The sequence below is a fragment of the Centrocercus urophasianus genome, unplaced genomic scaffold (genome assembly GCF_019232065.1).
Source record: "Centrocercus urophasianus isolate 14NV4802_14NV808 unplaced genomic scaffold, USGS_Curo_1.0 seq_2, whole genome shotgun sequence".
Classification (NCBI taxonomy): domain Eukaryota; kingdom Metazoa; phylum Chordata; class Aves; order Galliformes; family Phasianidae; genus Centrocercus; species Centrocercus urophasianus.
Genome location: NW_024884755.1, coordinates 2,931,134 through 2,953,589, shown reverse-complemented (window position 1 = coordinate 2,953,589; position 22,456 = coordinate 2,931,134). Strand labels below are relative to the sequence as shown.

The 22,456-nt window shown below is 35.9% G+C and overlaps 1 protein-coding gene across 12 annotated transcripts in view; it reads right to left on the bottom strand.

Annotated features, from left to right (window-relative positions):
• The window catches only part of TOX3 (TOX high mobility group box family member 3), a 238,701-nt gene that overhangs the window by 124,542 nt on the left and 91,703 nt on the right, over window positions 1-22,456 (bottom strand). For 11 of the 12 annotated variants that reach the window (XM_042821635.1, XM_042821637.1, XM_042821638.1 and 8 more), the window contains one exon: window positions 15,921-15,965. The gene's annotated coding sequence lies outside the window, so the exon portion shown is untranslated. Of the gene's footprint in view, window positions 1-13,899; window positions 13,936-15,920; window positions 15,966-22,456 lie in introns of those variants that run through there. The other variant, XM_042821645.1, reaches the window with a different exon arrangement.

Below are 22,456 nucleotides of genomic sequence, written 5' to 3'. Positions count from 1 at the left end.
TGTGCAGACCCATTCCAGGCCATTTCTGTTCTCAGGCCTGATGCAGTGTTTCTTCTATTTCAGACTATTTAGTCAATGCCATTAATCAAAATCCTATAGCAGAAAATGCATGCATAAGTCCTACACATTTATTGCCATGGCAACAATTCAGGCTCTTGTTCATATGTCAAGCTACATCAGTGGAGATAAATTCTATTGTTTTCACACTGACAGTTCTCTCTGTGTTGGACTTAATCCATGGAAAAATATAGCTTTGCTTCTTATTAAAATAAAACACAGACCACCCAACTCTCCAAATCCTCATTCTTCACAAAGTATCAACTGAACAATCTGAATAGTTACACAACTATAGTTTGATATTTAGGTTTATGATAGTAATGAATGTGTAAGAAATGGCGCAGTCCTACGATATTGTTTTAATCTCTGGGATTGGTCAGGAATTTAATTCTTCCTGAAAAGATGAGCTCATTACTGTGAAACTAAATAGTTACGACACCAGAGCGTAGTGTTCTTGAATTAGATTGCAGTATTTTTTAAAAAAAGTCTGTAAGCTGAGTGAAGTTGAAGTAATTCTATTTCCAACTTAGCTTAGATACTGTATTTTTCGTAACATAAATATTAATGATTTTTGTGTAATCTTGTCCAGAGAGAGATTTTTTATTTCATTGATCTCATAACAAAACACACTCTCATGAGGGTGATTCACAAGTGTGAATGAAAGATAAGCATCATTTTTCGGGCATAAGCCTCTATTTGCATTTGTTATGCTATGTCTTAATGTCTGAGACTATTTTATGTGATTTTACCACATACTAGACCACAGTTTTGCATCCTACTTTTTTCCCACAGACCAATCTTCCTCATTATCACAGAGTAACGAGAAAACAGTCTCTTGTTAATAAAATACTTTCAATGCTTCAGCATCTCATTATTTCACATCTATGTGCATGATGCTTCCTAGAAATGCACAAGCCTCATATCACCACTAAAGACACGTCCTTTTCAATCTGACCCCTTTTTCCCTTCTTCATGCAGATTTAAGCTCCTGCTTTTACAGCATGCTTCATATTGACAAAGCCTATTACCATGATATACTATACTGGAGTTCATTTCAACTAATATCCAGCACTACATCTGTTACTGTCAGTGCCCAATCTAAGTTCCTGTGTCAATGAAGATGAAGACAACCATTATATTTACTTATTGTCATGCCATGTTATGCCAGTATCAGAAACAGCTTCACATACACACAGTGTGTGACTTGCATCAAATATATATATTTTTAAATGGGGGGCTTTGTGTAATTTGTAAATATACTGTGAACTTCATTCATATTAATGAAGCAGCGTTTGCACTTTACTGGCATTTTGATGCAAATTACAGTAACTCTTTGTGTGCCAGGTCTGCCTCTCTACGTGACACAGGCCATGCTTTCAAAGCAAGGTTGCTAATTCCCTGGATGAGCAGCACAGGCCATGCTCGCAGCTTGCCTTCTCAGTCACCTGGGCTGCTGGGGAGGCTAAGCACAGACTGGAAAAACTTGTCAAGTAATCTGTTTTTGAATCTTGACATGTTCACGAGAAATATATAACAAAAGATATTTTGGTGCTTGAGAAATTGACAGCAAATACTTTTTTCTGGACTCCAAAAAGTAATGTTCCACAGATATTTTCCTCGCCCTAATTAAAAGCACCATGTTTCTCATGGCTTTTAAAACCAGAAATACGTAAGTCTTAAATAAAAAAAAGCTGGCTTTAAAATAGTAATATCTGAAGCAGAACAAAAGCAGCTTTTTTCCGCACACACATGAATTACACGTGAAAATAAAATTTTAGTTCCCAGTTTAGTACTGCCCTCTGGTGATATGTATCTTGGATATGTATGTGACCTAGACCAACAGTGCATCAGCCCTAGATCTGGACAAGACTTAAAATGCAACTTAGGCATTCAAACCTAAGTCAGTAATTCTAAAAACACACCGTTTAAGCCCTCAGCTTAAAGATGCTGCATTTCTGCCCGCCAAGTTCCGCAGCATGAAACGTGCTTTGTGCACAGGCAGAACTGCTGCCATCTTGGCTTGCTGTCTTGCAAATCCATCTTGTCTTCTCCTTCAGGAGAAGGAACTCCTGGAAGTGGATTCTCCGCTTTCTAACATACATCTACGTACTGACCAACTCAGCTTTGTTTTATCTTTCACATACTGATGTGCCTGCTATCAAACAAGTGTCTAGGGCCACAGATCTGTCTATAGGCGATTGTATCTGAGTTGCAAGGAGTCATTTTAATCCTAGACAGATGAAATGTATGAATCTTCCTTTTAGCAGATGGTTTCCTGCCAATTCTGCTGGCTGTTTGTGAATCTAATTAGGAGGAAACAAATGACCCCACTGTTATTATACAGGTCAATGTTTCTCAACCATTTAAAATCCATTAATCTCTAAGCTTTTTGAAGAAGAATTCTTGGTTCCCAACAGCTTTTTACATACAAATGCATAAAACCATAATAATTTTCAATATTCATTTATTAATACTGAAGAAAACTCCTATCTTAACCTGGTATACTGGAAAACACTGACACATTGTTCCTGCCATGAAACTAATGAACAGTGTTCTTCTCACAAATGGAAAAGGTTTGCCACATACTTGTGAGTTGTGTTAAAATTCTTTTCAGAGCTCATTGAGGGAAGCTATAAGTTTCTCAACTTCTTTGAAAATCTGGTCTTTCAAATCAGTGGCACCATTAAGAAACGGTATGAGAAAGTGGTACTCTTGATGTAGCATTCTGGCAAACACCAGTGAATGTAAGACTCTTAATGAGATCATTTAAAATGTATATTTATTTGTTTGTTTACTTTTTTAACCAGCCAAAAATATTCGTGCATCCTAAGTCCGAGTCATAGCTGTAGTTGAATGCCACAAACACATAAACCTGGTTTGTCTCCTTGAATGATAACCAAAACAAAAAGAATGAACTTTTCCTCTGAGTTCACTGTGCAGTACTTACATTATTAATCAGAATTATGTCACAGAATTATTGCTTTGCTTAATAATGTGTTTAATGTAAATTTAATGCAAAAGATCCATGATAAAGGCAGTCAAGCCTCTATTAAAATCTTCTTGCAAAGTTCAGCCACTGCATTAGAAGCTTTTGGCTAATAGCCTAATGTTAATTTGGATTCTAATCACTTGATATTTAATGTGGTTTTGTAATTAGATTTTTTTTCCAGACAAAGCAAGAAAAAAAACATATGGGTCAGAGTGCATGACTGTCATTAACTACAGTGCATTTCTGGTACATGTGTAACCATAACACGACTTCTACAATGAAAGTGCAGATTACACCCTAGTCAACAACCTGTGTTTCATTCTGCAAATGGAAAAAATACATGACAATCAAGTGATAAATACCTGCAGCTGTTCACACATACTGTTCCAATTTAAAAGGTTCCCACCCTCTTAGCTGGTCCAGAATAATAATTTACATGTTCCATCTCTAACTTTGGTTCAATCAAAAATTAGTTAGACGCTAACATGTCTCTGATAAACTCAAATCACTCCAAATTAAATAGTTTGAGAACAATTACATGATTAACTGTTCTCGAAGAAGCGATGATACAATAACCATGCAGGAAAGAGGGCACAAGTATATCCAGTTCAGTATGGGCAAACAGAGCACGTATCTGAAGTTATGGACAGAGAGAGGGGCTGTAATAAACAAATGCATCTCCTTTCTTTAACTTCCATAAAAATTTCCAACAAAACTACAGTAATCTTAAATCACAATCTTTATTTTCTCAAACTCTTTTAGCTTTAAACTGATTTTTGTATGCTAAAATACCATTAGGTAGAAAGAAAAGTTTATACTCTAAAATAACCCATTAATTCAGATGGAAACAGTATCCTTACATAAAAATGAAATAAACTTAAAACCATGATTTAAAGCATTATTGGTTTGCTCTTAACTAAATGGTGCACATGTACACATCACTCAATTTTTATCTCACCTGTTCAGCTATATGGCCAAATCTCACACTGGCCAGAATATTTGAATGAATTTTAAAACAGATTACCATCAGTGGGCTGTCCTACAAAAAGAACATGATTATTGAGCATTTCAGTTAGACTCCCTGGGATGTCACAGCCTAATCTGATATACCTCAACAATTTATGGAGCTAACAGTACAGAAAATAAAAAATTCAACAAGCTCCAAAAGCAGGTTTTGCTTTAATAAGAAGAAAAAAAAAAAACAACCCTACAAGCTGTCTAAAGTTACAGGTGTGAGGCTCTAAAAGTGGCTTTCATCAGAGATGTAATCATTCTCTTTAACACTCACAACACTGTTTCCACTAGAAAATACAATCAAATTTCTTGAAGAAACTAGTCTGGTAAATGTTTTCTGGCAAAACGTATGACAAGTCAAGGCAACAGTAGATACCAGGAGAATCTACTTCTGCTTCCTTCATTTTCAAAGTACTGAATATTCAGAGTTGGTTTAGGGTTCGTTGTTTTCTTACTACTTTCTTGGGGCTCTGTTTATTTTCTGCCTTGAGGAAGACACTAGACATCTGAAAAATGTATGACACCAACGTTATGCTGGCAGTCTGAGCATATCTGGGAAGGGAACATTGTTGCTGTCATTCAGAAACTAAAAATACTGACGGTACAGTACAGAGTTTTGAGTTAGAAAATTGAGATCCAGAATATCATACATATACACTATTTGCAACCAGTGATATATTTGAGAAAGGTTCTCTATCAGTGCATCATGAAGCAGACAGCTGTTGATAAGGAGCTCGTATCATTCTCTGATTCATTTCTCAAATAATTCTCTCCTTGTTGGTGCTGGTGAAATAGATAAGGGACATTAATTTCTTCACCTCCCTTCCCCTACAGTACCCTAGTGACGATGAAAATATGGGGCATGGCTATACCACCAACACATCAGCAAGTGCACATCTTGTAGCTCATTTGTACCATACCTAGATACCTAAGAATTAGATCTTGTGTCTAAATACATAGCAGCCTCTCAAGTTCTTGGTTTTTGGCCAAAGATTACAAAACATGCTAAATAGTATTTATGACATTTTTACTGATTCTCTCTGCAAATTATTTCACGTGACCGAAGCATGGTTAGAAATTAACATCCTTTGTCTCGAGGTCCAGTGAATTGGAAATGTAGTAAACTAAGTTGTGCTGATTTAAATTGCTTATAAGAGGCATTGATACCATCACCATCCTATCAAAACTCATCTGTAATTGTCAAAAGCTGAGATAATTTCACAAAAAATAAGTTCCACAAAAACACCTGACAATAAAATAAATGATTACGTGGCAACTCATTTTTTTCTCAGGGAGAAGTAAAGCCAGAAGAAATCTAATGTATCTTGATATAATTTTTGTTAAAATCCTATGTTCTCCGTACATCATAAAACCCAAATGAATGGCTTTTGTGTCAGGAGACTACCAGGTGCATAGGAAAAGAAACAATCTATACCCATAGGACTAACATTACACCAGACTGAAGTAGAATCCCAGTGCTGTTGAATGTTTGCAGACAGATTGTCAAAGAACAAACATTATAAAAGCTAATTCTAATGCGAGACTTCGAAAACTACATATTCTACAGGCCGCTCCTGTTTGAAAACCATGACATTCTCTTATACATCCTCTTGTCCAGCGGCCATACTCACACTCATTTATCAGTGGATGGAAAGAGAAGAGAAGGGAAACTTCCATCCCATTCTGCCTCACTATGCAAATCCTGTCCTCTGGTCATTGCTCTATTTCTTCTGCTGATCATGTTTGTGTACTCATCTTTTCATACTCTTCCAGCTTCTGTTACGTGCTTTTTAGCAATACGCTGCTGTAACTCATTTCTACAAATGTCCCCAGACCTAAATTCTATTTTTCTATTTTGTTTTTACACACCTACAACAAGGGAAAGAAAGATTTCCATCTTCCGCTAACCTGAACCATTTGTCCACCATTTCAATCTGTCATTAGACAACAGAGAATGAGGTAGCAAAACAGATGTGTCTACTATTCACTCCAAGAAGTATAATTTCTATGGAAAGTAATCAGTAAGCTCAGAACCTGCAAAAATATCTTTGAGATGGAACAGCATCCTTAAATCTCATCTCCAATGTCTTTAATTCCACAGTCGTGGACCTAGCAAGGATTCTGCCTCCAGAATATCTTCTGGGGTCACTCTTTTTCCTTGCTGCTGCAGCAGTAGGCATTGGTTCCATCTTGTTCTCACTATGTGTTCCATGCAATTGCAGCACTTCAGTTGCACTGGGAATCATCTGAAGTATCTAATAACTATTCGCAGTATTTCACCCGTTAGGAATACTTTAAGCTCTCCCTTAAGAGAGCTCACAGGTTTTCTAATAACATTTATCACTTTGAATTAAAATTGCACGTTGTGCTGTGTATTGTTCCTATTTAACCACATAACAAATTTGGTGGAAAAAAAAATATCATCTAGTAAATGATCTTTCAAATAAATACATATATACGATCTAAACCTGAAAAATGTGCACAGGCTGTGAGGGGGAAAATATTCCAGAGTCAGCTGTGCAGTTTTTCATAACACACAGTTAGAACAAATATAATGCAGCTAAGTCAAGCAAGTCATGATTGATTTATTATATTGGAATCCATTAAAAGTATTCCATTGCAGTTTTAAAACCATATAGTCATTAAATATCTTTGAAAATACACATTCTCTACCATCATTATGAGATATTCTTGACAGCACATCATTTTTAATGGCACCATTATAAACAGGATTCATAATGGCTTTGTTTAGTGTGTAACAGAATTGGAAGTCAGTAACATACAGACTTGTATTCTGCAAAATCAGATAAGGCACTAAAGTAAAGATGAGTGCACAATTAATATATGAATAATTATTCTATGTAAAATGAAACATTTTAAATAGTGCGTCAAATAGGCATTAAAATGGAACAAATGAAAGAGTGGAATAAATTTAGTGTATATTACTTACAAGTGCAGCATGAACTACTGGTGCTGATGTGTGATCTAAATAGGAGAGGAAAGATTATGCCCAAGGCTAATTGAAGCGATAATGCTGGTGCCTAATTGCAGCAAACTGTTATATGCTTAAAACAATTCTCAGATCCACAACAGGCGCTTTAAAACACGGCTTCAAACTAACACCTGCTTTGTGTTTAGTTCTTCCTAATAAGGTGACACTGGAAGGACAGATCTTCCACACATCCCTTCAACTACAGTGGGGTGAGGGGTTTGCAATTGTTAAGCTTCACAGGGAAGAAAAAAACCAAAAGCCTGTAAAGCCTAAAAGATCTCAAAAACACTGAAGTTTACCTTTAGTTAATATACATAGCTTAGGGATCTGGGTACTTGAAATTGAAACAAGACTTATAAGACGAAAGAAATAAATGATAACCCAGAGAGTCCAGTCCCTCCTTAACAACAGCACCAGAAGAGATCTCCTGCCTTGCTCAGCATAAAATGTTTTATGCATAAAATGTAGCATTGCAGCAACCCTAATCATCAGACTAGGATGGGCCAGAACAGGCACTTCAGAACAGACATTCCCCATACAAGGCCAATAACTTACCAAAAAGGGCTAGTAACTGAAAGCAAAATTCTTCAGTTAAAATCTCCACTGACCTCTACTGCAACACAGCCACATTAACATAAAGCCATCAGGTATATGTAATTACTTCTTCCAATGATTGAAGACATAAATTGACGTTGACAAAAATCCTAACTGGCCACGTAACTTGTCATAACTAAACAAACAAATAGATGTAAAAGTTTGTCATTGTTTCAATATATGTTCTTGGTTGTAATGCCTTCAGATTTTCTCTGAACTCTATAAGCACTTATTCTATAAGGACTCCATTTATCACCAGTGATATCAAAATATCGTTTATTACACTAATTTAATTCAGTGAGGACCACTCAAACATTATAGCTAACACAGCCAAGAGATAATAACCAACACATATGCTACCATAGCTGAAATCTATCATACAAATGAGAGATGTGGATCAAGTATAAACAGTCACATATTAGAAAATCAAGGGAATTTCAACAGCAGTGGAAATTGAGAAGATGGTACAGTAGTGAGGATGCACGAACTGAAGGCACAGGGTAGTTGCTCAAGAACCATGCTACCCTGCTTTTGCACAACAGGCCAGTATGTTGCATCTTGATTAGCAAGATTTGTTCTGGTTTTTAGGCCTAATTTTCTAGAGTACATTGCTAACTGCATGCTCCACCACCTCAGAAGCTCAGTTTCAGCATGAGCTCAAGCTCTGAGACAGGTCTGCAGGAACAATACTATTATTAACTTCCTCACATTCAGTCATGTATTGTGAGAAATCGGATCACGGAGAACCTTAATGGAACGATTTACAAGTGTGTAAATCTTACAGCAAAGATCTCAGATCCATAGCTGTAGAATGGACACATTACCACCGAGGCTTGTGAAGAAATGTTTAATCTAGTTTCTAAGCTGCAGTGACAATTTCTACAAAAAAAAAAAAAAAAAGCCAACCAGAATTATATACTCTTCTCAAATTAGACCAGACTTATAATTTTCTTACAGAATTGTTTCTTTAACAGCTTGAAATAAATACTATGTAAAAAATGCACTTATCTGATTTAAGATGACAACATAGCACAAATGAACAATTTGGATGTTCTACTATTGTTGAATGCTTGACCTTTTAACCTTCATTTCACTCATCTGGTCCATAACTGTGCTGTTTGTGTAATACGTAGGTTGCTCTGAAAGTAATGCCTATCACTCATTTCCATAGAAACTACAACAGATGCAAAGAGCACACTAACAGTATTTGATAGATCAAATTCTCAACTATGTAACACTTCTTCAAATGTGGTCACCACCATCAGCTATTGATCTTAACGACCGATGAGCAAGATTCTGTATGCTACACTTGTAAACATCTGCATTACTGTCATGAATGTGACTTGTCTTTTGCACTGTTGTTGACACTGCTAGAACACATCACCCATCACCCTCACTGTGTTCACATCCACTGTTTGGTTTCCAGAACATTCAGCAAGCTTCAATTCATGTCAACATGAATTTTTCCACATGGAGGAATCCAATGACACAACTTCGCTTCATACGCACTCCCAAGTCAGACATTTTGGCAGACTGTCAATTGTCACATGGCAGCAAAATACAACAGAATACTGGTGGGAAGGTTCAACCTCTACTGCCATACCACCATAATCTGCCTCTGACATTGCAGGTCAACATAATAAAATAGGAGGTATTACTTTCAGAGCAGCCCTTGTATGTAACAGAACGACCTTCAACAGCAGTGTCTTTGAAGGAGAACAGGAACATTTACTATAGATTTTATTATAAATGCCTTAATGAAATTCTAATCAATAATACTTCGGAGAATGGTAAAGGAATGGAATACATTCATAGGTAAAAGGAGACGTTATTATCTCAGTTCAGTAACTATGAAATGGAAAGATGAAAAAAATCTGTTTTTCATATTAGAGCCAAGCACAGCTGTACAGTTATATAATAAGGTATTGCTTGTATCCATGGCAATAGGGAGTAATTGATGCACCACAGTTATTTTTATAAACCCAAACAAAAAAAAATTCAACTGGAAATTTCTTCTCCAGTTTCTTAGCATTGTATTTTTTTTTTATCTGTACATAATGTACAAATTTATAGTCTGAATACACTACTGATCTGACTCGTTGAATAAAACATGCTGGGTGTTTGCTGCATATTAAAGAAGATGGAATCTCACATCCAACAACTAAGTCTTTCATAAAAGATTACATGAAAAACATTTCTTGGAATAAGATATATTAACTAAAATTCATATTGCTTTGGATTTGGGATATATACACCCTGGAGATTTTATCTTTTAGAATGTTTTGCAGATGTCTCAGAGTGGAAAGTGTAGGAAAATTTTAGTGAAAGTCAATGGAAGGCTATATTATGAAAAAAAATAGCAGACATCTAAAAGCATATAATTTATTATATCTCAGACTTTCCGTGACATGGTTCAATCTCTTGGCCCTCCTTGAGTAAAAACATCAGATGTGCTGTTTTAAGGGAAGAACCATACTTTCCAATCGCTCCTCTTCTTAAAATTACACCAGCAAAGGATATTGCTTTTTTTTTTTTCTCTCCAATTCTAGTTATGCATCCAACTAGATAACTGAAAAACTGAAAGAGAATCAGGTTCCCTCAGCAGTAACAATCCAGTCTACAACAGAAACAAAAGTAGTAAATTTCATTTCCTCTCTTCCTTTCCCTTTCCCCCCACCCCAAATAAAGATCCATTGACTCACCTGAATTTGCATTTGCAATGACTAGCATTTCCATTGTTTTTAATAGCTACAAAGATAGAGGATTTCTGCTGTAAAGACAAGTATTTGGTCAATTCAAACTATTTGCAGATTAGAAAAGGGGAGTCTTTTGCAAGTATCGATATTTTTTAGAGGGGTACAACTGGTCTGGAAAATCTGCATCACTACTTGTTTGGACAATAGTGCTATTTAAAAATTTTTAATACCTGAGAACCTTTAGACATTTTGAGAATAGAGCAAGGATATAGATACTATCCTACAGGTTTGCTTTTTTTCCTCCTCCCTGGAATTCAGAGATTTGTCTGGAAATTTGCAGTAACTGGGCTTCACCTTAATGCAGGACAGAAGCAAATACAAGTAAGCATACAATGCACACATATACAGCATCGCTTTTACCTAATGTATTCTAGCTTTAACTTCCCGTCTGCAACTGAAAAATTACAGCCATTTTTTCTAATTCATTTCTTCACTGCTCTTGATAGCATTTATATTTGATGAAAGTAGCTAAAAATAATAACCCTGCATCATTTTCTCTGTTTAGGATATTTCTTCTTCTCCTTTCCACTACTATATCAAAATGTCTTTTTGTTGAGAGACTCTATACAGGGGATTAAAATGCATTAACACAAGAAAGGCTACGGACTGTGAGTCAGCAAGAACAAAAGAACCAAATACATCATGTAAAAGCTAATAATATTTAGATAGGGAGCCCAGAATTTAGCATTTTCATTATATTTTTCAGTTAGCATGAAAGTTTAATCTTCCACTAATCATTTAAAATGTAAAATAAACAGAGCTTTCAGCATGTCACAGTCTATACTCAGGTCCCCAGGAGAGTGAAAACCACAAAAGAAACCCAACAATATGATGCTATATATTCTGAGATATTGCCATTCAATCTGATTTGCCACATGCCCATACATTTTAATGCTGGCTTCATTATGTAACCTCTTCTTGATTAATCATTGGTGAACAATGCCTAAATTGCACTCCAGGATCAGCTTGAACCAGGGCATTGTTAGCAGCAACATCCATCCAAAAAGCATACCAGATGGTCTGAGGAAAGGTCAGGATGGTACTACCACAGTGACAATGGACAACGCTCATGAACTGCTGGTAGAAATACTTGGACTGAGACTCCAGTCACTTTGCAGAATATTCTGTGAGACTGTTTTTTCTTTTAAATTCATGCTAAAGAAATATTTTATCAAACTATTTTATAGCTGTTCTTTGCCTAACCACAGTCCACAAACAGTGCAAGGTACATAAAGCTACCGAAACATTTGAACAGTAAATAAGCATACATTGACTTTGGCATGAGTGCCTTTAAATTAATAACTATTAGCACATTTAATTGTTTCTTCTACCACTGTATTTTTCACAGTCTTTGAAGAGCTGCTTAGCATCTGAAGCAGTCTCAGGCTGAAATATGCAGCAAGTATCTTAACACACAATTCAAGAAAACAGTTTCTTGGGACACTGAACTCCCTCCAAGGATGACCATAAAAGAGCCATGCTGTACTTACTCATGATTACAATTGTTGGCTAACAGTGCTAGATGAATAAAGAAAGCACCCTCAACCACCACTTAAAAGAAGAAAGCACTTAGACCCTCCCTACAGTTTTTGCAAATGGACAAACTCTCTTTCCATCAGCCCATGCTTTTACATGTTAGACAAAAGAAACATTGCCCACATCACACGGTACTGAAATCACACACAAAAGAAAATGGAGAACTTTTCCCTGCAAGCTGATAAAGCAATGAACATAACCCCACAAAACATTCTTATATCTATTCAAACTAGGGCTGGTTCTCAGATTACTAACATATTTCTGTGAAATTCCATTATGAATCCTGCACTGTTCATTACAATTACCCTTTCCAGCTGCACTGTGATTCCCTTTACAAGAGGTGTGGGTTGCTGGGAAGCAAAAGCTAAGACAGACTGCTATCAAAGTCAAAGAACTTCCTTACATTTGTTTCTCAGAGGAGACCAGCACACACACTTCTCAGTGATATCAAACATAGTCAAATTCCTGTAGCCCAAATTTTGTTCATCAGTTCTCCTTCAGCCCTGAGCCAACAGAGCTCCTTCTGTGCTGGTTGTACATTGCTGAATGGAACAGATTCTCTTCAAGAGATACCTCTATTTACCCCTGTGTACAAAGCATTCAATTTCATGCATTATCTCGCTTCCTGCAGCCTAAATCTGCTTCCAGAAATTGCATCCTTTATGTCAGACAAAAGAGGACTCTGGATAAGGTACAGCAACATCAACACTTTCCAGAGCTGCCATTGAGGACAGTCAAACTTTCCACAGTGCTAGAGGCCATAGGAAAGAAAGTGCTTTAGTTTTATAGAATTGCTAAATGTTTTTAAGATATTAAAATCACAGAGAATAAAAGTGGAAGATGCTCACGGCACAGAAAGCATTATTTGGGTAAGAGTCATTTACTTTTAAGGAGGATGAAGAGTACTTTGTGGACAAGCTTGCTGTCTGCAAATGAAGACAAGATTAGTTACTAAAAGAGAATTTGAGTGCAGTTATCAGCTCAAGTTAAGAACTTCCAAGTTTAGTATCGTCTTTAGAAAACTTAAAGATCTGAGGAGTGACTAGTGGGTGAGGAACATTACCTTTAAAGTAGATATTCCTTGCTTTTATCTATAAATGATTATCTGCATTATCTCAAGTGTGTGGTGTGCAGTGATAGTCAAATATCATCAGGGAATTTAGCACAAAAAGTACATAATATTCCAGGAGTATACATGGATTTCTCCTGCTGGCAGAGTGCACTTACTGTGGTCATTGTGAGACATGTCAACCATCTGTGTTATTTTCCCTAGCTCTGGTTTTAGCACAATTCAGTTGGTGAATTTTACACTGCAGGGAATTTATTTCTCATTATGACTTGATCAAGATTGGGCATGATTAAAACATACATGACGATCTTACGGGAAAGCTTCTTTCAAGGCCAAGTCTTGTTCCTACAAATTTTAATTGTTTAATGATTTTCCATGTCGATTCCTAAAGTGGATGTTACAGTGAGTTGTATATAATCAGAAAAGATTCTTCCCAGATTAAAACAGTTTCTTTCAAAATTGTGTTTGATTTTCCAAGGAGAATAGCTTGGTTTAATTAATATTAAGATAGGTATAGATTCTACTGAGGCACACATAGTGATGTCTAATGACTTGGTTCTTTATTACAAACATTTCCATATGTTTGGATTGACTGCTGTTTTTTACAGCAGTTGCTTCTATATACCTTAACTTGAAGGCTATGAGATTTTTTATTTTTTAGACTTCACAGAGTACTTCAGAGAGAACTATAGGTACAGAAGAATTTCAGAGAAAATTTGATGGCAGCATGAGGGCAATTAAATTTGTTATAAAAAAAACAGCGAGTCCAAATTTTCCATTCCAGATAAACATGTAATCAGCATGACCGCATAGGATTTGTATATGAAATTATTTAAAATCTGTTTTTAACAGCAGCTCAGTAAAAGTTTTTTATGCAGGTTTATGCACTTACAGACCAGAAGCGTAGATTTTTGGAAGCGATTCTTTTCTATGTAAAGATGAAAGGGTTTAATGCAAAAATATCTCTAGGACAACTTGAAAATTTTAAATGTGAGCTTATGCCAGTAACATACAGGTAAAAAAAAGTGAAATTTCATAAAAATAAACCGGTAGTGATATCTTCTGGAAATAGGGCAGGTGGGAATGCTTTTCTATGTTAGAAAATTTCAGAATAAATACTACTTAGCTATCAAAAGTAATTAGAAAATTTTTATTCCAGTAAGCTGATGGAAAACTATATCTGCTGAGTATTTTTGGCAATGGGATACAGCCTTATATTTTCCACTGGTACTTCAAATACTATCACAGCACATCTAAGCAGAATCAGTATCTCCAGAAAGGCACCATTTAAAGAAATTCCCTTAACCCTGAGCACAGCTGGTTTAAGTATAGTCTTAGGGACAGGTGTCCGTATGGGTTATCAAATGCAAATATGTGTTTGATTCATATCTACCATTAGTCAACAAGAACACCACAGTCACAAGGCAATGTACTTATCCAAACTATGTTTACCCTGCTTTCAGGTAGAAAGAATGACTCATATATATAAATCTTTTTCTAGATATCACAATGGAATAAATACACGCAGATGTCGCTACCCCGTACCATTACATTCCTCTCACTTGGGATTCCAGCCAGGAAATAGAAACTTCACCGTTGGAGAGACTCATAAATAGTTAAGTACCTCTATCAACAAGGGATAAAAGGGAAAAATAACCAATAAAACTACATAATGAACAGCTACTAAACAAACAGAGCTGTAGCGTTCAAACATAGTCAAGTTATTGCCTAGGCTGTTGCAAGGATTTTACAGTAATATCATTTGATTTTCTAGCTTCACAGCAATTATATCAAAAGTCTTTTACTCATTTCAGATGTGCATCATTGTTTTTGAAATAAATTCTATTATGAAGTCCAGAGTGGAAAAGAACAACAAGAAGCCTTTCAAGGTCACAGATAATCATGTTTGATATTATATTTGTAAATTTTATCATCTTCTAAATCCTAAAAGTCAACTGCTCCTAGAATACAGTAAAATACAACATTTTCTGTCACTATAGATAAGAGAAGCTCAACTTCTTGATTCTAGATACAAATAGGAATGTGCACAGTTCAGGTTAAATTGACTTTGGCTTCATCACACATCATCTGAAATCATACTGCAGTTCTCCAGTGCTTTTAGGACATAATTAGATAAATTCATAGATTAAGCTACTGGCAGTACTTGCTCTTCTGTGAATAGTGAACCAATTCCACAGCACATTGAAATACAAACTGTAGTTGCAATACCAAGTTGGCAATGCATCTTTGCTGTCGATTGTTGCGTGCCATATGGACCCACTTAAGCCTTTTCTTCTTTTGGCTCAGGAAGAGAAGTCAGCCATTGTGGCCAGTCATGAGGTCAGTTTGGATACCAAATGGCCCAGGTGCAAAAACTTCAGCAGGGACATCTGCATCCATGACTGGTATTTTTTTGGCTAGCTTTATCTCAACCCATATTTATCTGCCTTGCGTAATGTTACAAATTGCTGCCAAATAGACCCCAATAACACTGTTCTAATTTGTGTATTAAGTGATCACAAAATAAACTCAGTATATGACTATTTTTTGCATCCTATTCAACTCTTTAAATATGAAAAGAACTGACATTCTTTTTTCAGACTATTCCTTCTATTATGTACACAAATTCAGGTGGAAGTTTTCACAAACTCAAATGTGGATATTAATTATTTCCTTTTAAAAAGTTTAATCCCAGACACCAAAGAAAGTTGAGATACTCAAGAGAAAAGATTAAAAATGTAATTAAAGTGATATTGATACAGCTACAGCCTCATTCTTTGTACCAAATATGGATGTTTTATCTTTTGGTACATAATTCTTAGGAAGACTAAATAGATGCATATTAATCAAGCTTATTTTGTGCTCAACAATATCAGTTAACAAATATCTACTGGATATTAATATTATACTTACATTTCCTCTCTGATGTCCAAGTAATCATAATGGTCTCTCACTTGCCTAAATAAAAAACAAACAAACAAACAAACAAAAAGCTTTATAATATAAAATAAAATAAATTTTACCGATACTGTTATGAATTGTAGGGCTGTAATCCTATTTGAAGAGCAATTAAAATGCATGCTATAATAACTCATGCATTTCATATATTAATATTGTTGGTACAAGATCCCCAGTTTGACACTCTTAAAACAACACATCAAGTTTAACCTTCAGGTTGGACAGAGTACAGGCAAAGAGTACCTGTACAAAATCTCGATTCTCAGGTTCATCACCATACTTCTCAGATTAGATATTGTCCTAACAGCATGGAATGCAAGAATCAAGGTAAAAAATACAGAGACTTGCTAAAACAATATTTTTTTAAAAAATCTTTCATAAGGTATACAAAATATATATATGCATATGTGCAACTAAAAAAGATAGGTATAGCAGAATTCTTCTAGTCTCTACACTATCATAATACAGTATACTTCTGGTTTCATATTGTACATCGTTCAATCGTACAGATTTCTTATTTTTAAAACAGATTAAACCAATCCCCTCTTCATTTTGATCTGGGGAAAAGTATATAACTCCCTCTAATATAATTCATCTTTGCCCCGATTTCCTACTATGTTTCATGTCAAGCATACACAAAACACTTTTGTCCTTGGGTTATTTTTCCTGAGGTAAATGTTGTGCACTGGACATAGAATTTACAGAAAAATATTACAAAATATAGACAAATAGTTTACAGGACTAAGCAGCATTGCACCAGGCTGGAGTAGGCTGCTCTGAAGTGAAGATGTAAAGGCAAATAAAAATGGCGATTGGGAGCAGCATCCTGATAGAAGTAGTTCTTAATTTTTAATTTCACTTCACCAAAAACAGTCAAACTCCATGAGTAGGGTTAACACAACAGTCTGAACACTATGCACAGGTCTTGAGGAAATCACCGCCCAGCAGAAAAAAGATTTTATAATCTGCTGTCTCCAGAACAAGTCCACAAGAATGTTTTTTCTCCCAAGAAAGCAGGTGACCATCTGGAACTCAGTCAACTGGCAGTTATTTGACATAAAACCCTTGTCAAAGGACTGACAGTGGCTCAGTAGCAGATAGACACATGCTTTTGGAGAGCCAAAGAATTTATCAGCTGATATTTTATATCAACAATATGGAATAAATACATACAGGAAATTATTCAGAATTCCAGACACACATGCAACACTGATTGGCATCTCAATAATGCCTAAGAAACATTGAAGTTTCTTTACTAGATTTTTATGCATAGATTCTGTCTCATATCAGTAATGAGCTGTTCCATTCCAGTCAGCGCATTTCCAGGTTGCATTGCCTGCTTTCAATGACCACTGTGTCTCAATTTGAGCTCCATGCTTTAAAATATAAATAGTTTGCAGCTGTCTAATTTAGATATTTATATGGACAGTATATAAATATATTCCTGTGTACACCGTATGTTTATATGCTACATTGTTTCCTTCCATTTTTGTTCTAATAAATACATAATAGACCTGAACTATCTGAAATTGAGTTTTAAAGAATTGCTAAATGTGTCTGCTGTATTATGTCAAAGATGAGTAATAATTAACTTATGTAATGCTCTTTAGGTAACAGTACAGAAATAGCGTGATCCTGATGTTGTATTATGTTGAAATTCTGCTTTGTTGATGAGTTAATATCAGCTGTAGCAAGCAAATTCAGCATAATTTTTCAATACAGGATACAAACGTCATCTGAGTCCCTCTCTGTGCTGCCCACATGAAGATATATGTGATGGCCATACTATCTCTACAAAGCCCTTCCAAAAGATAGTGGCTAGGAGCCAAAGTCACAGCCTGTTCTCTAATGAAAACAGAAGAGATGATAAGAGGAGCCACAATCAACACAAAGCATACAGGCATAAATCTTCACAAATGTAATGCCATATATTTGTACATTCTGTTTACTTTTAAAGTCTTCAAGTAAGCCTTCTTGGATTCACCAATTTTACGCTGGCTTCAAACACATCTGGAAGTACTCTGTATTACTAAATGAAGAGGAAAACAATAAGAGCGTACCTTACCAAAATATGACTGGAGTATTTATGTTTCCTGGAAAACTCTGTAAAGAAATGAAATGTGACACCTTCCAGAGTACACGCCAACAAGGTCTTTAGTTATAGCCAGATCCTTGAGGATGATCTGAGATTTCTCTTTTTTTCCTATTGTTCTTCTGTTATCAAGTTACCTATCAGGAAACCTGCAGTCAACCAGGCATAACTAGGACATAAACAGAAGTCTTCATTCCTTGCCACACATGGACTATGGCCATTTAGCTGGCTTACCTACCTCAAGCAGTTCCAAAACAACAAACACAAAGATATAAAGCGAATATAAACTTATATTATACATAGGTTGCTCAAAAAATAATGCCTCCTATTTATTTCCATGGAACATAAAACAGATACAAAGAGCACTATAACACCGTTTGATAGAGCAATTTCTCAACTACAAAATATTATTTTTCAACATAGTCACTACTATCAGCTATGCGTTTTTTTTGCCAGTGATGAACAAGAACCTGCATGTCCTGTTCATATAAAAATCTGCACCAGCAGAGGTGGCCCACTGTTTCACAACCACTATAGTGGTGTCATTGCTAGGAAAATGTTGCCCATGCAGTCCATCTTTCATTGGCCTGAACAGAAAGAAGACAGAAGGCACCAAACCCAGATCATATGGCAGGTGTGGTAGGACAGCCCAGCCAACACTGGCAATGTGGTCTGTGATCTTCAAACTGATACGGGGCCTGGTGTTATTATATTAAAAGAGAAAGTTGTCTTATCCTCTGGTCTGACTAGAATTTTGAGCCTTCAGCTTAGTCAGCATCATGAAGTAGCAGTCAGAATTGATGGTTTGTCTGAGTTCCAGGAAATCCAGAAGGATTTTCACCTCTTTCCTATCCCAAAAGACAGTGCACATTATTTTACCTCTGAGACTTCTGTCTTGAACTTTTTAATCAACAAGGAATTCAGATGTGGTTACTCCATCGACCACTGTTTTAACTTCAGCTTACAGTGGTGACATGTGACCAGTAATGATGTGACCCAGGAAACTGTCCCCTTCTGTTTCATATTCAACAGGTTCTGACAAACTTGCATAAGGTGTTTTTCCTCTTCTTGTGTGAGCACTTGTGGGACCCACCTGGCACAAACTTTATGATATTCCAACATTACCACCATCTTTTCCAATGCACTGAAGCAAATACTCAGCTCCATACATAGTTCCATGGTAGTAATCTGCCAGTTTGCACAGATGAGCTGATATAAAAACTCTATGCCAGACTCAGACTCTACAAAAAGACTGTCAGCACAAATGTAAAGGATTTGGGGAGTCTGAGATAAATCAGCCTTGAATAATAATCTTCTGATAACTTAAAATTCCAGATGATCTTTTTGAGTTCCAGGCAACAGCTGTATTCTTAAAGCCTCACACACAGCTATCTGACTTGTTTTTTAACAGTACAAGTAGATAGTGCTGTTATTTTCATATTACTACAAATAATATCCAGCACAAACATTTTAAAGAGAAGAACTTACTATGTGACTTCACAGGATATCTCAACACGCTCACACTGTTCTCAGAATATTTTTAGCAGGCATTTTTTCAGTAATACAAGCATTTAAAGGCAATTTCATAATTTATTTAGCATCTACAGGCAAACAAAAATGCATTCTTCCCACATAATATGTCCATAATAATGCTCATGGCTGAACAGTATTTTTAGTCCAAATGCAAGGCTCCAAATATCCTTACATTAGCACTGTTTTTTGACAAGTTCTTAATTGAACTCTCTGATACTGTAAGCTATAGCAGATCATCTACATAAAATGAGATGTCAGATCTTCCCTATACATCTGGCACAATGCTATTACTTTCATTGGATCTTTACAAGACATCAGATATGTTAATATTTATGGAGTATACACTGAGGAATACTGCTAGAATTAATAAATAATAAAGCTAATATTTTTTGCAAAAAATAAATCATCAAATATCTCATTATAAACGGGTTGTCTTCAGTTGCAGATAATTTAGTACAGTAATAAATAACAAGAGAACACAGTGCTGATGGAATTATATTCCATTATTCAAAATATCTTGCTACTCATAAGAATATTCCTTTGTGTTCAAAATCATTGAAACAGAACTGGTTTAAAATTGAAGGTACTTTCAAACAAATAAAATGAGGTTGCCTCTAATGTGTCAGCTAGAAGTTAATGAATACATTTATTTAAGACCTACTGCTTTTTTGATGTACTTCAGATTCATCCTGAGATGTGTCTTTAGCAAGATGCATCTCAGCAAGCCTAGCCCATTGTTCCTATTGTCTCAGGAATAATAGACTTCTTCCTTGAAAAAAGTGTTATCTACTTATTTAAGGTTGCCACTGAGTCTTAACTGCAGTGTTCATAGAATTCAGGCGAAGCATTTGTAGTCACCAGAGGCATAGCTATCACATAAAAGTCTTGTTCTGAGCAACTATTGACAAATTCTTGAGAAGACTTTATAAAGATCTAGTGTGTTGCAGCAATGATATAACAAAACCAAAATATTTGGTGCATACCAATAACTGCATTCAACATTTTAAAGAATTTTGTCTAATCTGTGATGTAAGCCAGTCTTCTATAGTTTAGTTTGGTAAAATCACTACCAAGCATGTTCAGCATGGTCTTTCAGTACAAGGAGATAAGCTTGGTTTCTTCACTGTACAGCTGGGATTTCCATAGAAGGATAGGGAATAAGTATAGAGTTCTCATTGAAAGCCAAAGGGAACTGATCCTGAACTCCACTAGATCTCCTTATTTTTAAAATCCCAGTCTATCCTCCTTGACATGAGACACGTCTTCATTGTCTTTCTATGCAATGCCTATGCCAGGTATGCACTGTGCAAGAATTAATTAACTGATAGTAACATAACTAAGAAACTGTGGCCATGAATCACTGTAATTTGGTTTCAGACACTGACGACCAAAATTGAAATACAATTTCAAAATTGCAACCCACTGTCAAACACAAGGGAAATAAGAATATCAACATGGGATTATGATTAAACTCCAGAACCTTGACAAGTAACTCTTGGCTCTCTTGCTCTATTTTCTTATGACTCTCTTACTACGGACCTCCTGATCTATACACAGCACATGGCTAAAATTTACATATGATTCTAGTGAACCACTAAGTTCAGTTTGCAATTGAATTTCTCAGTACATGACTTAGTGAACTGGTTTTATGTCAGAAGCACATAAGAAAGATAAGCACAGACACATTTTCAGCCCACAATAAATAAGTTAGCACTGTACTGTTTAGCTTTCTGCGTCTGCTTCTAAGTGATGATTTGTTTAAGCTTCAGGGGGTTTAAACATATACTGATCAAATATTACATAACAGCGTAAAGGGAAATGAAACAAAATTGATGTTTAATTGTAAGTCAGGGGCTTATGAGACTAGATGCTAATATAAAGTGGAAGGCATGAACTAAATTATCCACCAGGTGGATGATATTACATACCTATGTCTGCAAACCTAAAATCCTGATAACACAAACAGTGTTGCAACAGACGGTATAACACTACCTAAGCCAGTAGGAAAGCAGCAGAATGTTATTTACTCAAATTGCCAATGTTTTCAACAGCTCTGTGTTGATTAACACAGAGAGATGATGTGGTTCTCAGGAATCTAAAAAATTGCTCCCTCTTTTCAATCATCATTTATGAGGTTCAGGTTGTTTTCGTTTTTGGGTTTTTTTTTTTCAGTTTATTGTAGTAACACTGGTGGAAGGGAGAAAAAGCAACCCACTTACATTGAATTTTAATGATATTATTATGCAGATGAGACAAACTGCTCTTGTATCCAAGAAAAACTTTCAAGCCAAATTTGCAGTAAGCGGAAGAGGAACTGAACTTCATGGGTTTTTAGCACCAAAGTCCAAGAGATGCCCAATGCCCCTATAAGTGTCCTAAATAGCCCTCTACTCAGTAATCCACCTGATGCAGAGATTGTATGCCAAGTGGGACAACAAGAGCATCAGAGAAGCAGAAGAGAAATGGGCAGAGCAATGAAAGGTAAGCATTTTGGCTATTCTTTTTGTGCTGTAGGCTACAAACAGTGTGATTACAGGAACTTCTAGAGCTACTTTCAGTGCTCAGGAACAAATAAAAGGGGGTCCATAAACTTGGCCCTAAGCCACTTTCATCTTTCCTTTATTTGCCATTGGACTCAAGCCAGCAAAGAGCGATGATGTAAAATATGGATTCTCACATTCAGAGTCTGCATCTGGCTTTTGGGATCTCTACTTTCCATCTTCCCACATTTGAGGGTTCAAAGTTCTTTACACTGATATATAAAGTCTGTAGAAGAGTATATGACTCCTTATTTTGAGGGATACCTACCTGTCCTACTTTAGTTATACAAAGACAGTTTGAAACCTATTCTACAAATAACTGTGTA